At 33.0% G+C, this 19,256-nt stretch overlaps 1 pseudogene; it reads left to right on the forward strand.

Moving 5' to 3' along the window:
* Positions 1-7,017: 7,017 nt before the first annotated feature.
* Positions 7,018-8,978, forward strand: LOC111274108 (berberine bridge enzyme-like 17 pseudogene; annotated as a pseudogene).
* Positions 8,979-19,256: the final 10,278 nt, after the last annotated feature.

A 19,256-nucleotide genomic window follows, 5' to 3' on the forward strand; every position in this document is an offset into this window, starting at 1 on the left:
GCGCTTTAATATCTTCTCTAAGTATGTTTAAGCAATTTCTATAATTTGTTATCATTCTTTGTAAATTAAAGGTACGAGGATTTTTCCCTTGATATGGCTTAAGGGACGTATGCAGTAGTCATGGCAATTGTCTAATATCCATTTTAAACAAACTTTTGTTTGTGGAAGAACACTTGTTGGAATTAAAAAAAAAAGGCTGAGCTACATCCAATAATGAAGGCCAATTCTTCTTATTAGCTTAAACAAAATGTCTTAAGTACTTTTCTAACAACCCATTAAATCATTCAGTTTGGTCATCGGTTTGTGAGTGATAAAAGAGATGTTGAGTTGAGATCCTAAGATCTTGAAAAGTTCCTTCTAGAATGACCCAGTGAATCTTGGATCCCTGTCACTGACAATATTTTGAGGAAGGCTCTAATACTTGATTACATTTAAATATTAGTGGGGCTATATCTTCCGCAGTGTAATACTTTTGGGTGGGAATGAACGTAGCATACTTCGAGAAAAGATCAATTACCACCAAATAGACTCGAGATTGCCAATTTTAGAAAGGGTTGATATGAAGTCAAGGGATACTTTGCCAAGGTCTTGTAGGCACAAGTAGTGGTTCAAGCATGCCTGTTGGTTTTTTTTTTTCAACTTCATCTTGTTGGCAAACGAAGCAACTCTTCATATAATCCATTACATCTTGCCACATATGAAGCCAATAATAGCCTTGTTTCAATAAAGCCAAAGTACATTGCCAACCAAAGTAACCCACCCATGGTGTGTCATGGCATTCCCTTATTAGCATATGTCTCAGACTTTTTGTTTTTGGCATAAACAACTGAGAACCCTTTGTCAATAAGTTCCTATTTTCCTGTCAAAAGTACTTGGACTTCTTTTATTCTACTAGCTTCAAGATGGCACTGGCTTGTGGGACTTTCCTCAGATTATCTTTAATTAGCTTATGGACATCTGTTATGACTTTACTAGCTACCATTGGGGTAATTCTCCTAAAGGTAGCCAACTCTGCTTGTCTATTTAATGCATCTACCACTTGATTGGTTCTTCTAACTGTGTGCTTGAAACAAAATTCAAATTGGGCTAAAAATTCTTGTCATGTAGCTTGCTTAGCCATGAGTCTTTACTGAGTGAGAAAATGACTAACCATCGCATTGTCTATCTTCACGATGAATTGTGAACCCAATAAATAATGCTGCCATGCTCTCAAATAATGGATTACTGCTAGGAGTTCCTTCTCTTGAGCCATATATCTCCTTTTGGCTTCACTCAACTTTCAACTTTCAAATGCTATCAGGTGCCATTCTTGTAAAAGCACTCCCTTAATATTGAAATCAAATGCATCTATTTGAACTTCAAAAGGCTTTTCAATGTCGTGGAGAGCCAAGACATGGTCCTTCATCATAGCTTCCTTTAATCCCTGAAAAACCTTTTAACATTCACTTGTCTATCACCATTTATGCTTTTTTTTCAATATCTCTATAAGGGCCATGATTATACGTGAGTACCCTTCCATAAATTTCCTATAATAATTGGCCAATCCCAAAAATAAGCGTAGTTCACTAACATTTTTTGGCATTACCCACTCTTTAATAGCCCTAACTTTTTTCATATCTATTCAAATATGGCCTTGTTCAACAATGTGGCCTAGAAAATGAATTCATGTCTGAGCAAAGGCACATGTCTCTTTTTTAACATATAGCTAGTGGTCTTGTAGTCTTTAAAACACAAGGCACAAATGCTCTTGGTGCTCTTCCAAGGTAAAACTATACACCACTATGTCGTCTAAAAGAATGATCAAAAGTTTTTCAAGATAGTCATGGAACACCTAATTTATCAAGGTATAACATGTGGCAGAGGCATTAGTGAATCCAAAAGGCATAACAAGATATTCAAATGCACTATATCGCATTACACAAATGGTTTTTGGCTCATTTCCTTAAGCAACTACGACATTATGATAACCAAATCTCAAGTCTAATTTGGAGAAGTACTTGGCCTGGCTCAATTGATCAAATAAATCTGCAATAAGGGGAATAGGATATTTATTTCTTGACTTTGTTTAGGGCCCTATAGTCCACACATAGCCATAAAGTCCCATCATGCTTTTTTTGAAATAGCACAAGCACTTCAAATGGTGCTTTTGATGGTCTAATAAACCTGGCTTGTAAGAGATCATCTAATTGTTTTCTTAATTCAGCCAACTCTGGCAGAGTCATACGATATGGGGCTTTAGCTAGTGGTTTAACTCATGGAAGAAGCTCAATCTCATGGTCCATCAATCTTCAAAGAGGTAGAGCCTTAGACAAATGCTCTGGCATCATATTCATAAACTCTTCCAATATTTTTTGCACCCCATCAGGTACCTATTCCAATTTAATCCCTTCTTTGTAAATTGGCATGGACACATAGAGGGTTTCCATCCTTTTACCCCATTTTTGAATTATAATGCCAAAATCATTTTCTTTCCACTCTTAGGAAGGTGTGTGGCTGGCATAACACATGGGCGTTCCCCTAAGAACAATAAACAACTAGCAGCGAGGATTGGGATTACTTGAGCCAACATCATAAAGTCCAATCCTAAGACAACATCAAAGTCATCCATCAAGGAAACTGTGAAGTTTACATTTCTTTCCTATGGCCTTAACTTGGTCATAACACTCTTAGAGCTTTCCCTGATCATAAAAGCTAGTGAATTAATCGCTTTCATTTGCCTATAGCCTTTTTTAACCTTGAGACTACATTTTTTTCCTTCTTCTGGTGTGATAAAGGTATCAGTTACACCTGTATCTACTATGGCCTTTGTGGTCTTTCCATTGAGTACCAGGTCCATATACATCAGACCTCTCATAGGTTTTTTCTTTATCATGTTTAGTTAGGTACGACGGGCATTAAGGAATCGTATTGAGCCCATCATTATTGGCTCATTTTCAACTTTTTTTATTATTTTGGGCACTTTAAAGGACTCTTGAGACGAGGCTTTCAAAGCATTAAAGGCACCTCTATATAGGCATTTGGCCACTCAATGTGGCCTCTAACATAGGAAGCAAGCTAGCAGTTACTTTAATTTGACATTGGATGTATTGTTTGCATTGGGTTGGGTATTGTCTTGACTAGAAGACCTCTTATCTGATCCCCCACTAAAGGGTTGATCCACTCTGGCCATCTTTTCTCCACTCCCAAAGTTGGAGTTACTGTCACTTGGTGGAAGATTCTTCCATTTTGAAGGACTATCATTATAATCATGAAAAAGTTCAACAGCAGCCATCGCTGTGGCCACATCTTGCACTTTCTTTCTTTGTAATTCTATCTTGGCCTAAGGTTTAAGGCCCTCAAGGAAATAAAACATCTTGTCCTTTTCAAACATGTCTCTAATGTCCAACATCAGGGTAAAAAAGCTTCTCACAAACTCATGCACCATTCTCATTTGCACCAATTCTTGAAGCTTTCTTCAGGCAATATACTCCACTTTCTCAAGGAAGAACTGGTTTTTCAACTTTTGCTTAAGATCCACCAAAGTTTTAATAGGGCATTCATCATTTACAAATTTTGGATGCCACCACAGCTTGGCATCCTCGGTAAGGTAAATTGAAGCCATTATAACCTTATCCTCTTTTGATTTTTTGTGCATAGCTCAAAAGTATTGTTCTATGTCAAATAGGAAGTTCTCAAGTTCTTAAGCATCTCTTGCCACTTCTTAATATCGAGGCTTCAGTACCTTGGCTCTTTTCCTTTTTCCATCAAGCTAGAACTTGACCTAGCCACCACCATTTGTAGCACACTCACTTAGGTCTTGAACTCTTCAAACTCTCTCTGAAGGACATTTAAGGCATCTCTTGTCTCCTTACCCAAGCTAGTAAAGTATCAGATAACTCCCGTTGAGATGTTTTAATCTTTCTCAGTTGATCATGAGTTACCATATGAGCTTTTTGGGCAACCACCATGACCTTAAGCTTTTCAATTCTCTGTTGGTCACTAAATCCATCACTCGTAGCTATTTTATTAATTATTTAACACTTCTCAATCGTACTCTGATACTATGTGTCACGGGTTAAGCTTTCTTTCAATGAAGCAATAGATCATGTAGCACTTGAATGGATGCTTCCACATAAATTAGCCAAGGATAGTTTGATATCTGAATAGGCAACCAACAAGCCACAAGTTAATCTCAAGCATACATAACGATATATCGACGTAAAATAGGAGCTCACCAATGCAACCTTAGCGTTCTCGTATAAAAAAAGATTTTATTAATATTGAGAATAATACAAGTCTTTTTACCATCATTAGGGCCAAAGAGACAGCCCTAAATGAGTGGTCTAGCACGTATCTTAACAGTGAGGCAGTCTAATAATACGTCGACTACTCACTCCCTCTAAAATGCTAATGGGATTTATATAGCTATATTACTAAGAACCATTACAATGTTTGAAATGGGGACACTTTCTCCTAGCACATGAAATCTACCTTCTTCTTTGGCACCTCTATCTGGTTATGACTGTATGCATGGGTGGCACATGATAATCTATACCTGGTCATAGCTCTATACAAGATTGGCTCATTACAATTGGCTTATGCAAAGACTAGGATTCCCAAAATGCTTCTTTCAAAAAAGCAAATCAAACAGATTCCAATTTAAACTACAAATTAAAATCCACTTAAAAATCAATGTTTTATTAGATTTAGAGAGCACTAAAGTCATGGGATTTTAGCTAAATATAGAAAACAAAAACAATATAAAACAACCCAAAATCTATGGAGTTTGGAAAAATAAAGATCAAATTATCATGCATAAATCAGAAAAAAAAAAAGATTATTTTTAAAATAACAAAAAGCACAAGAATCAAAGTGATTAAACGGAAAGATTAAATAAAAATAATTAAAGATTACCTACAAAAGATATGAAGATTTGGTAGTTGCTGATTGAGAGGGCAGGCCCTTTCTCTTTTGCAATTGCAAGTAGATTGGATATTAAAAAAAAAGGAAAGGGAAAAAACCGTAAATAAATATAAAGAGAGCAACCTGCCTTTTACGTCTTTTTTCAAATATGAAGCCTGAAGATCTATAGGCTTGTGAAACTGATTTTTTTCAAAATTACCCATGCAACCTCTATCAGGTCAAAATTGGCAAAAATATCAAGCAATCACCACACCCAAATCATGTCCCACCAAAAATACTCGATCAACGTTAAGCGCGTCGAAAAGGTCCACGACATCTCTCATGATGTGGAAAACAATGTATGAATCCATCAAGAGAAGAGAATCGGTGTCACCAAATCCAGGAAGATCAACAGCCACACAACGATACCCAAAGGATGACAAGAAAAAAAGCTAGTGGCATCAGGAGTCCCAAAGCGCAGCGTGATTTTTAAAAGAAATAAAGAAATTGTGAGTATAAAAAAACGGATGAAACTTCCAAAAAATATTTTTAAATTCAAAATTATTCTTAGATTTCTTTTTTATATTGCTAAGCTGTCTCCTTTAGTACAAAATCAAAATAACTTTTTTATTAAGTTATAAATACGATTGTGAATGTCAACGTCAAAACTGAATAAAATCAAGCCAAATTGATCTGGAAGGTTGGAATATTTTTTTGGACCAAATAATGCAACTAGTAAGGGATAATGAACAGCGCGTGACACCACCCCTCGTCCTTGGCCTGCTAAATTGAATAAATATTGAATCAATTTTATTGAACTATTATTTATATATATATATATATATTAATGATCATTAATAAATAATTAATTCAATAAATTAGAATTATTTTTTTATGAAAAAAATCTTAAATTTGAGTTTTATCGATAATCATTTATTTAGGTCATCTCAAATACATAATTTATAATAATTTTTTTTAAATTATCATATACGATATATTTTATTTTGATTTAAAAGATTAAATAATTTATTTATTTTAAATTTTTTTAAATATATATATATATTAATAGTCACAATATTTTTAAAAGAATAGCTTGATTTAGGAATGTTTTAGTGTTTTTTATTATTTATTTTAATTTTTCTTTTCCTTTTTATTTATTTTATCTAAAATAAGAAAAAGAAAAAAATATTTACTAATTAACAAAAACTTTTTTATTTAAATAATAAAAATCAAGAGAATATAGAAAAACAAATAATAAATATTCAACCGAACGAAAATATATATTATTATAATAGATTGCCGCCTTCTTTTTTTAATTATAAAAAAAAAAAAAAAGGAAAAACATTATTAGCACAGCCCTCATGAGTCATGGCCACCTTATATATAGCCGTTTCAGTATTACGTCAATATGAGATGTGGATGGAGGGTATAAGAATATCTTTTTCTAAAATTTTTTTTTAAAAAAAAAAAATCCACCCATCAAGTAATTTTTTAATTATAATTTTTAGTTTTTAATTACAAATTTTTTAACCCATGTAAGTGGGTGTGTCAAAATCCAGTAATATTAAAATAAAAGACTTAATTAGATATCTAGAATTTAATGCAAATGGTCCATCCCGCCTCCCTTAGAATATGAATTTTTGCAAAGATAGGGTTTGATAGTACTGACAAATTTTCTTTCCTCAATTTTTCTGCCTATGCGTCTTTTGTTAGAAGAAATAAATAAAATAAATAAAAGGCTTAGCATAAACCAAAAAAGCTCTGAAAATACTAGCAAGTAATAAACTCATAACTTTTTTTGTGGTCTTTTTTTTTTTTTTTTGAAAGGTCACAACATTCCCCTAGTGCGGTCCATATATATCTATATTCAAACTATTTTTGACAAATTAATACGGAAGAATTAAATATATTCAATGAAACTAATTAAGTAACATATAAATCAACGTGTCAATATAAAGTTAAAAGTTTTAATTTGACGTGGAATGAAACAAGCTCGGTAATAAGTGACATAATTATTGATTGGCAATATATATACAAAGAATTCAATAATTTGCCAAAAGTCCAATAAATTTATTCAATTTCAATTTTGAACGTATGTATTAAAAACACAATTGAATTCTGTTTGGAAATTTTCTAGGGGCATGTGCTTTCTTAAGCTTTCAGACTTGTGCTGGAGTTGATCCAAAAGACCCTCTAAGCCTCCACTCTCTCTATATATGCCCCATCGAACCAACCGAACAAGTGCGCAAACCAATTATAATATCCTCGAGATTAATTCTTTCAGAGAAAAAAAAAAATGAAAGCTTCAAGCTCTATACTATCCATCATCTTTTCAATATTATTCATTTTTCTATTAAATATTTCATTGGTAACATCAGATTCAGCTCTTCATAACTTTCTTCAATGTCTTCCCAAGCATTCCAACCCTTCTAATCCAATCGCTGATGCCATATACACTCCCAACAATTCCTCCTTTCAATCTGTTTACAAGTTACGAGCAAATAACCTTAGAATATTATCTTCTGCGACCTCAAAACCAGTGGCCATTATAACAGCCCTACATGAATCCCATGCTCAAGCCACTGTCATTTGCGCCAAGAGCCATGGCCTCCAAGTAAGAATTCGAAGTGGCGGTCATGATTATGAGGGCCTGTCATACACATCGGACATCCCATTTGTCATTCTTGATATGTTTAATCTTCGGTCTATACAGATTGATATGACAAGTGAGACTGCGTGGGTTCAGGCAGGGGCGACCACTGGCGAACTCTATTATCGGATTGCAAAGAAAAGCAAAGTCCATGGCTTCCCTTCTGGAGTTTGTACTACTCTTGGCATTGGTGGACACTTCAGTGGAGGTGGCTACGGACCCTTGATGAGAAAATATGGCCTTTCTATCGATAATGTCATTGACGCACAATTGATTGATGCCAATGGTAGAATCCTTAACCGAAAGTCAATGGGAGAAGATGTGTTTTGGGCAATCCGAGGAGGTGGAGGAACTAGTTTCGGAATCATCCTTTCCTGGAAGATCAAGTTGGTTTGTGTTCCTGCTAAGGTGACTGTTTTCAACGTGCAAAGGACTTTGGACCAAGGCGCAACAGATCTTGTTTATCGCTGGCAACAAGTTGCCCCTAAACTGCCTAAAAATCTCTTTCTCAGGCTTCAGCCTCAGCCTATAACCGAAACTGGCAATGGCAACAAAACCATCCAAGTTTCATTCATCGGCCATTTTCTTGGACAAACCGGTAGACTTGTCCAACTGATGAACGCAAACTTCCCTGAACTGGGTTTGCAGCGAAGTGATTGCATAGAAATGAGTTGGGTTGAATCCACCCTTTTCTGGGCTGGCTTCTCCAACGGAACGTCCATTGACATCTTGCTCAATAGAGTGCAAGAGGACAGAGTCTTCTTCAAGACAAAATCTGATTACTACAAAAAAGTGATTCCAAAGGAAGGCTTGGAGACCTTATGGGAAGTGTTGATGGACATAGAGGATATTGGCATCCAACTAAATCCATACGGAGGAAGAATGGAAGAGATTTCAGAGTTCGAAACAGCGTTTGCACATAGAGCTGGAAACCTTTTCAAAGTACAATAGACGGTGCTATGGTCGGAGGCTGATGGAGGCATCGGAGCTGCAGAGAGGTATGTTGAAATGTCAAGAAGATTGTACCGTGTAATGGCTCCATATGCCTCAAGCAAACCAAGGGAGGCGTTCCTCAACTACAGAGATCTTGACATTGGCAGCAATGAAAGCAACAACACAGATTTTGCAGTTGCAAAGGTTTACGGGGCCAAGTATTTCAAGAACAATTTCCTGAGACTGGCACGTGTGAAAACCACGGTAGACCCTGATAATTTCTTCAAAAATGAACAAAGCATTCCGCCATTGCCAATGCCATCTATTTGAGGTGGCTCCCAACCGTTATTTTCTACCACCTACAAAGCTACTTCCAAATTTCTTGTGAACTTAATTTCTCTAGGCAAAGACACGACTTCTTGCCAGTTAATATTGTTGCTTGAAATTAAACCCATCTTGTTACGCTTAATAATATTGTATGTAATAAAGAATGGCTTTGTTTTATAAAATAAAATTGTGGTGAAGGGTCATCTAATTATCTAAAACTAACGTTGAAGGCTTTGGTCCAATATAGGATAAGAAAAATGGCGGATAGTCAAGTCAAGGATGCCAATTCGTAGTTTAAGCTATTTCGTGCTTGAACTAAGTTCCCTCCAAGAAACGATGACCACAACATAATTATCCAATTACAAACTCAAATTTTCATCAATTAATTTCCCTTCAAGAAACGCTGACCACAACATAATTATCCCATTTCAGACTCAAATTTTCATCCATTAATTTGGCTAGGAGAAATGTCCAAACCTCAAATTTCTTATGGATCGAAAACGTGTACGGTCAACATTAATAATCCAGAAGGATATAATTGTTTATTTGATAATTAGCTAACAAAACCCAAGATTAAACGGCCAATTTGTTTTGTTTTCAGTGACAAGCTAAGTAATATAACGTTTGGGTTTGCAATATTAATTGCAAGTATAATTCAACCGTCCAATTAACAAATTGGTGCAACTTTGCTTGGGTTCTCTGTAGGCAGCTAGTTCGGTTTTGCTGATGCATAAACCGTTAGTTTGACCTGAAACAAAGGGTGCTTAAATTTGTAGGCCTAATGAGAGGACCAAGTCATAATTGCGATTAAAGTTGTCCATTTAATCTTAAAGATCCTATTGATAATAAGATTAGGCTTGGGTATTGAATTTTTGGGGTCAACGAATGAAATTTCTCGGGTTTGCCAAAAATATCAATGAATAGGGCTTATTTGAAAAGATAACGTGCTGTGGAGATTAGTTTTTTCATTCTACACCTAAATTTATTACTGCAGCACGGTGGAGATCCATTTCCACATGTAACCCAAATGGATAGTCAGTCCAAAATGATGATTGAAATTTTGCATTGAAGGAGGAATTACAGGAACTGGGTCCACCGACATGAAAGCAATGACGATATCTTTGCCGCCTGTTCTACGTCTTCCTCTTTTAGCTGTTGTCTTCAACATTTGCTCCTCCTGGGCAGCCTTCAACTCCGTCTATGAATCCTTTCTTCAATGCCTAACAAGCCAATCCAACCCATCGGATCATGTCTCCAACATAGTATATGTTAGGGGCATTTTAGGTCATAAAAATATAATTGTCTTTTATTCCAAGAGAGTAACTCAAATTGGACTAGGGATATTTTAATAATTTAATTCGAGTTAACTTATATAAATACCTTAGTCCCGTTAAGTAAAGGGGCCAATTCTTCTTTCAACTCTTTCATTCTCTCTTTTAAGCTTTTTTCCTCAACTCTCTCGTTTTTATGTTTGAGATTATCTCTAAACTCTTTCCCCAAATTTGAACTTAACACAAACAAATAGCACGTCATGTAGGGATTTTTCTCAACTAAGCTCGGAATGGCACCATGAAAAAGTAGAAGAGGTCAAACTTAGCTTGGCCAAAGTGCTCAAGCTTAGCTCCACCAAAGAGCTCAGACTCAGCTAGGTCAAAGAGCTTAGATCCACATATCAACTTCAGAAAAGGTCTTATCTTGACAAAATACATCAGCCTAAGAGCTTGGTCTTAGCTTAACTAAAAAAGCTTGAATCTTCAGAATGCATTTCTAGAGGTCCAATTCGACAAAACAATTCACTCAAAGAGCTTGAATTTAACTCGGCCAAAAGAATTCAAATCTATAAAATGCCTATATAAAGGCCTAATTCAACAAAATAGCTTGGCCTAAGAGTCGAATTTATAAAATAGTTCGGTCAAAGAGCTCAAACTCGACCAAAAGATCTCAGATCTACAAAATGCCTTCATAAAAGCCTAACTTGACAAAATAGCTTAGTCTAATAGCTTGGATTTACAAAATACCTTTATAAAGACTCAATTTGACAAAAGAACTTCGTCAAAAAGCTTGGACTTAGGTCGACCACGTCGACCAAAGAACTCTTCCTAATAAAATGCTTTCATAATGGCTTAGTTTGGTCATCTAGGCCAAAAAGCTCTTTTTGATAAATTGCCCTCATAAAAGCTTAGCTCGATTACTTTAATCAAAAAGCACATCTCGATAGTTGCCTTCGTAAAGGCTTAGCTCAACCATCTTAGCCAAAGAGCTCATCTTGGTAAAATGCCTTCATAAAGGCTTAACTCAACCACTTTGACCAAAAAGCTCATTTCAATAAATTGTCTTCCTAAAAGATTAGCTCAACCACTTCAGTCCAAAAAGCTCTTCTTGATAAAATGCCTTCCTAAAAGCTTAGCTCAGCCAACTCGGCCCAAGAACTCATCTCTGTAAATTGCTTTTGTAAAGGTTTAACTTGACCACCTTGGCCAATGAGCTTATTTCAATAAATTACCTTCACAAAGACTTAAATCAGTCTCATTGGCAAAAGAGCTTATCTTAGTAAATTATCTTCATAAATGCTTAGTTAGGTCACCTCAACCAAAGTGATCAGTTCAACCAAAAGAGCTCAACTCAATCAAAGAGTTCAACTCAATCAAAAAAACTCAGCTCGATCGAATTTTTTTGGCAAAAGATTAGCTAGACCAAAAGCCCTAATGACTAATTCGACCAAAAAAAATTAGTTCAGCCAAAAGAGCTGAAGACAATTAAAAAAGCTAATTTGACCAAATTTCTTAAATAAAGTATTAACTTTATCAAATTTCCTTCATAAAGGGTTAGTTCAGCTAAAAGAGCTTAACTCAGCCAAATTTCATTAATAAAGTATTAGCTTTATCAACTTGGCCAAAAATGCTCAGATGAATCAAAAGAGATTAACTTGGCCAAAACCAATCAGCTCGACCAAAAAAACTCGGCCCAACCAAATTTCATTGATAAATTAGCAATTTCACCATATTTTTTTAGCAAAAGATTAGCTTAGCCAAAAGCTCAGGTCGGCTAAAAAATTTTAGCTTGACTTAATTACTTAACTCAGTAAAAAAGCTCACTATAACAAAAGTTACCATTAAAAAAGCTCACTTTGATAAATTTTTTTTCAATAAAGCTCTATTCAACAAAATTATCTTCACAAGAATTCAAATTCATCAAATTCACCTCAGTAAAAGTTACATCGATACAAATTCACCTCAGTGTAAATCACCTTGACATAGATTTACCTCGGTATAAATTTTCTTAACACAAATGAATTTAGAATCTCATTATAAAATCTATGAAGTGTCACGTTGATTATTAGGTAACTAACTTAGATAACTGAAAGGCTCCCAAATTAGCTGCCTATTAACCTCAACCAAATTTAAATTGTTAGCAAACAAGTCAAACAACTATTGAGACCTCAATAATCATCCACATCAATTGAAACATAAAATGACATCTCATCACATCAATACCTCAATTCACTTATGTCACTAAAAGATTGGATAACAAAATCGACATTCAAAGTCTGAACTTGGATGTATCTTTAAATTTTAATAAATCGACTAAACCCAAAATAGGTTGATCATCCGGCTCAACCTTCGTCTGAATCTTCAAACTATTTTTTTTTTAAGGGGGACATAATGCTAAGGCTATTTTTTGGTTATAAGGGTGTAATTATCCTTTACCTTAAGAAAGTAACTCATAATTGGGATATTTAAGTCATTTAGTTCGAGCTAACTTATATAAATACCCTACTATTTCTAAGTAAGGGGGTCAATTTTTCTTCCAACTCTCTCATTTTCTCCCTTGAGCTTTTCTCCTCATCTCTTTCATTCTTAACTATAAACTTATCTCTAAGCTCTTTCCCTAGTCCGAACTTAGCACAAATAATCTACTCTTACACCAGATCTTGCAATTATCATCATTCTTTTAAAATGATCATATGTCTCAATGGCCATTATCTGCTCTAAGAATATTGGCTTTCAACTAAAAATTCGAGGTGGCGACCATGATTTTGAGGGCATATCTTATATATTTGACAAACCATTTTTCATTCTTGACATGTTCAATCTACGTTCAATTCTTGACATGTATGGCAAGTCAATCTACTTGGTTAAAGTTGGTGCCAAGCTTGGAGTCCATGGATTTTCTACAGGGGCTTGTCCTACTATTGGCATTGATGACCACATAAGTAGTGCTGGGTATGGTAACATGGTGAGAAAGTATGGTCTATCTATGGATCATGCAGTGGATACCAAGATAGTTGATGTTAAAACTAAGATTCTTGACAGAAAAGGTATGAGAAATGATGCTTAATGACAGAAAAGGTAAAATGGTTGATGTTGTTTACAAGTGGCAATTTGTTGCACAAACAACAGATAACAATTTGTTCATGAGGATGCTTATGTAGTTAGTTACTTTAAACATGCAAAAGGCTATCATAATTTCGATTTATGCATTATATATAAGGGTTCCAATAATCTTGTCTCTTTATTGGCCAAGGATTTTTTTGAATTAGGTCTAAAAAAGTCAATTGTTTAGAGATGAGTTTGATCGAATCTGCCTTTAAAGGGCTAGTTTTGGCAGTGGAACTTCACCCAATGTGTTACTTGATAGAAACTCTTACTATGTTAATAAGCTTATGAAGAGCATGTCAGATTATCTCCAGACTCCAATAAATAAAAATGAAATGGCATGGCTTAGGAAAAAGACATTGAACTGGGAGAACCTCAATTGGTTTTCAATCCATCTAGAGGGATAATGAATGTAAACAAAGCAATAGAGACCCCACTCCCTCATCAAGCTGGGAATTTGTTTAAGATCTAATACTAGTATTCAGTAAACTAGAAAGATCTAAGAACCTAATAACTACTTGTTTGAACTATAGGACCTTGACATTAGCATAAGCTCCACAATAGTAAAGTTTATAAAGAGAGTTATTTTAATGGCAATTTTGAGATATTGATCGATCTCGATAATTTCTTCAGGAACGAACAAAACATTCCCCCTCTATGAAGCAAGGCATATAATATAATTATTTAGCACTTTTTCATTCATCTCATTGTCTGCCTAACATTCAAATTAAAGTAAAGGTCTTGTATTTAAGATGGCATTAGTTATTTGTTTCCATTTTGGTCCAATGATGGATTAACTCTTATGGGGCATTTGGTTTAGGAGAATCCAAAAATTTTTTCCCAAAATTTTGATTATGTGTATCTGATTCCTATAGTTTGATTCAGGGTTATTCGATTCATGGTAAAAATGTCAAATTCCTAATAGTACCCAAAAGTCTCGGAATCAAAAACTCATATATCCTTATGGTATTTTATGATTTTGGATGAAAAAAATGCTTGAGTTCCCCATTTGACTTAAATATAAAACTACTTCTTTTTATGTTACCCTTTTTAAAAGCAATATCTGGTAATGAAATTAAATTTTTTTAGTCAATTATAGAATTTGTAATGAACAAAACGTGGTAAATGTTCTTTGTGTGGTTTATATTCCATATTTCTATTATTGCATTTCTTTAAAGAAATGCAATAATTGATCTTATTTTTACGTTTATTTGAAAAAAATTCAATAATTGATAAAAATTTTTATTTTAATTTTAAAGTTAGAATAGTGTGTTTTTTAAACGCAGTAATTCTTTTTGTTAATTACTTCATTTATTTGAAAATAAACACAGTAATTGAATAATTTAATTTTTTTCTCGAAAATCGTGTTTCTGATATTATGAATGTTGTAATGCCTAATTACATAATTATCTATTCTGCATTATTTGCTCAATTCAAATGTTTTCTTATTTTATTTGTTTAGATCTTGTTTAGATCATGATTAAAAATATGTTGTATATCAAAAGTGTTATTCATTTTGCTTTTAGCCCCTTCATCCATAAATGTTTTGTAGTTGGATTATATTTTGGTTTTAGATGTATGGTAAATTCTATCTACGATATGCAAAGATTTACTTTCTAGTTATGTTTTTAACGTTAATGAGAATCTTTCTTATAAATAATTATGACTCATTTATCACTAAGAAATAAGATACAATTGGTTACAAATGCTTATTTTGCATTTGAACTAGATGAAAACTTTGTTGCATCTATTACTTATTGTTGTTGTGACATTAATCACGATGAAACTTATAAAACAATGTAGAGTATCTTATGGTAAAACCTTTTATGATAGCTTATATATCTAAGAGTTAAACTTAAATACAATAGTTTTTTAGAGTGATAGATAATGTGTAGATAACACTAGAATAGATAGGAGAGTTTTTGCAAAATTATATCATTTACTTCATATAAAAGGGGGATTACAAACATTTAGACATATGTTAACATAAGAACTGGTTATTAGCTTCCTCAACATCATTACTCATCATACAAACAATAGGGTTATGAAGCATCAAATACTAGACTAGAGAGACAATTAGTAGGTAATTTCATGTTGTGTTAAATTCTGTTTTAAGACTACATACCTTGATGTTTAAAAAACCCAAACTAATATTGAAAATTTTAACTGATAATATATGAAAATGGTTCAAGGGTTGAGTGCTTTAGATGTGACAATATCAAGGTCAATATAGACATAGTTGACAAGCCTAGATACAAGACTAAGAAAAATAAAATTACTACCAATGTCCTAGTTGTTTGCACCTCAGAAATGTAATTTATATATGTTCTATCGAAATATGAAGGTTTTACAGTAGATGTTAGAGTGTTAAGGGATGCCATTACATGCAGGATAGGGTTAAGGATCCCACAAGGTATTAACTTTAATATTTTGGTTATTTTAGCATAGATCACATTTGTTTATGTGTATTAGTGTTATTTCATTGGATTAGGTAATTACTATTTATATGATGCCAAACACATAAATGGGAAAGGTTTTTTTATATCTTATATAGGTCAAAGATACCATTTGAATGATTGAAGGCTAAGACTTCAACCAACAACCCCCCAAGAATACTTTAATATGAAACACTTTTAAGCAAGAAATTGTAGCGAAAGATTTTTTTTTTATATTGAAAGCTAGATAAGTAATTTTGAAAGAAAAGTCATTTTAATCTATAAAGACACAGTGTAGAATCATTTATGCTTGCTAACTTCTCTATAATTTTATTAGGTCTGAGATGGTAATTGACCCTATTGAAGGTGATGTTGCTAAAAAAAGTAGTAGCCAATCATATGGATTTAAACATTAAGATTTGATTACGTATGTTGAGCCAACTGATGTTTAGACTTAGTTTAGAGATAATCTAGCATAAGAAATGTTCACAAATTGGTTACAATCCTAAGGATAAAGATATTATAGAGTTTTATTTATATGTTATCATGTTTTTTTAGTTTAATTGATGTTTGTACAATATGGTTGAGTGTACAATTTGTTTTCTACCTTTGTTAAATACACATTTATGTATTTTTTTCTTGATCAGTGTATAATGTATTTGACAATTGTTTTCAATAATCTTTGTTTTCTTTTCATGACTATTAATTTACTTCATGCCTTTATATAGACATTTTAATCTTCTTTAGTTTTAAATTTTATATTTGATATTGTTGCATGATGCCTAACCATATGATTAGAAAATCAACATGTTTTCATCTCGTACCAATCTTTCTCAATCTATAAGAGGCCCACCAAAAAGAAAACTAGAAAGCTCAGGGGTAGGTAACCATTCATGGACAAAGGCAAAGGATTCACATCTCGTCCAATGCCTACATGCATTGGTAGATGATCCTAGATGATAAGCCAATAATGAAACATTTTATGTTGGATATCTAAGGTATCTTGAAAAGATTCTGAAGCAACTCTTTCTCAATCTTAACTTAAACCCACTCCACACATCAAATCAAGAGTTAAGCTCCTAAAAAGATAATATCATGCTATTTGTGATATAAAAAAAATGGATTTAGGTGAAATGATCGAGATAAATGCATCACTGTTGAGAAACTAGTTTTTGATAAGTGGGTTTGGGTAAGTTGTTAACATAAACTATCACTTAACTTTTTTTTTATGCTTTTCCCATTCATTATATTTTATTAGTATTTACTTTAACTTTTGTGTAGACTCATCCACATGCTAAAAGGGTTAAAGAACAAATTTTTCCTTTTTTTTTGATGATTTTAAAGTGATATTTGGAATCGACAAGCAACAAGTTAGAGAGTTGAAACAGTACCTGATGTCGTTGAAGCAGTGAATCTAATAAGGATGCTTATTTCTCTCCAAAGTTTGATCCCCATCATGAAAAAAATACGAAGAGAGTATAGGACAAAGAAGAAATAGGTTCAATTGCTTCAAATTCCACTAGGACGTTTTCAAGCAAGAAGTATTGTAAGAGTGAAAACGAACCAATTGTTAAATTGGTTAAGCACATAGATAGTCTAGGAGCTTCATATTCTAAAGCAATGGGCAAAATAGAGGGCATTTCAAGTTTTTTCAAGAAAAAGGCCAAGAATAATGATAGAAAAATGTGAATTTTCAATGGAATTATGCAACTCGATGGCTTCTTGACTGATAAAGCTCTCTGCTAGTGAATATATTGAAAGAAAATCATTAAGTAGAGTTCTTCTTTACACTACCACATGTATTTAAAAAGGACTACGTACAAAGACAGTTAAACGTATGTAATGCCTATCACCCATCATTTGACTTTCTTTCTACTGGACACATGTAAAACACAATACATGTTGTCAGCATTCATATTATTGATATATAGTTAATTAGTATAAAGAGGTTTTTTTATTGCAAACAAATTGGCAATTTCTAAGTACATTTCTAAAGTTTGATGTAATAATTAATCTTGTATCTATGACAATTTTGTTATTTGTATTAATAGAACAAAAATTATACTTGTGCGAATGATACAATTTCTACTTGTATAAATTAATAAAAAAAATATCATAATAGTGTTTAATTGAAACAATTATAATGGTATTAAGTGAAAGAATTATGATTTTTATCAATTAAAAACTATATAAACATATGAAGTACAAAGAATTTAGAACTCTTGTATAAATTTGCAATTGAATGTTTGTCTTCAATCCTCAATTAGCAAATATGGATACATAGTCACACCATTCTACTCAAACTTCATCTTGCGTGAAGTGTTCCTTCTTCGCCCACTATTAATAAAAAATAGGGACTCAATGTCAATCAATTTGCATTTAATATATATGTTTAATAGAAACATATTAGTTAGTAGATTGTATTTATGCTAACTTTGTCTAGTGTTCTCATTACATCATACATAACAATCTTATTAGTTAGTAGATTGTATTTATGCTAACTTTGTCCAGTGTTCTCATTACATCATACATAACAATCTCTCTCATTAAACGAAGGACATAATATCCACATTCTACAAGTCTTGGTTGATAAGAAACCTGCAAATGAAATTTGTTCAATAGTCAAAATGATTTTAAACAAATTCAGCATAAAATAATATATTTTACACTTACCAGAAGAGTTACCATTTGAACTTTCTATTTTTATCAACATTACCCAATCCCCTAAAACAAGACAAACAAATTCATAAATATAAATTATAGTAAATACAAAGAAAACATTTTATAAATTTGTTTACTTAAACGTGAATGCAATACCTCTTCATTTTATTGGCAAGCTCGACTTAAGGCTTCAACCTTTCTTGTCCTGAGTCGAATAAGTAAGGAGTCAAAATATTCATATCAATGACAACTAATTGCCAATGACCTTTGCAAATAATATGCACGATATCTAATGTTAAAATGTAATACTTATAACAATTATAAAAGCTAGATGTCATACATAGTCAAGTAATTACTATGATTTTAACTTTTTTCGAAATTATAGGGTGCCAAAAACTATTCAAATCATTTTTGCAATGCTTGACCCATAGCACAAGTATGAACCATAAGAAAGCTAGAACCATGATTGATACAATTTAGATTAACAAATCTATATGTATCAGTCAATTATCTCTTTTTTAACCCTCACTACAATAAAATGAAAGATTAATGGCAGTTTTATAGTAGTGTTTCACTTAAAAATGCTACCAGCTTCCGTGTTTTAATAAAACTTAAAGTGTTTTTTATCAAAACGCCACTAAATATTCAAATAGCAACGTTTGTACTTATAAATGCCACTAAAGACAAAAATTAGTAACGTTTATCGACTAAAATACCTTAAATAATCTCTTCATAAAAATGGATAAAGGATTATTAAAAGTGTTTTTTGTAGACAATACCTTACATAATCCTCTTAGAAAAAATGAAAGCGATTATTGAAGGCATTTCTGTCAAAAAACCTTCAATAATCCCCTATCCATTTTTAGAAAGGATTATTAAATGTATTTTTAGTCAAAAATGCCTTCAATAATCTATTCATAAAAATTTCAAGAGATTATTAAAAGCGTTTCTAGCAAAAAATGCCTTCAATGATCTCCTAAAAACAATAAGAGA

This window comes from Durio zibethinus, chromosome 26 (genome assembly GCF_047325235.1).
Source record: "Durio zibethinus cultivar Kanyao isolate XHJ-2024 chromosome 26, ASM4732523v1, whole genome shotgun sequence".
In the NCBI taxonomy this organism is placed as follows: Eukaryota; Viridiplantae; Streptophyta; class Magnoliopsida; order Malvales; family Malvaceae; genus Durio; species Durio zibethinus.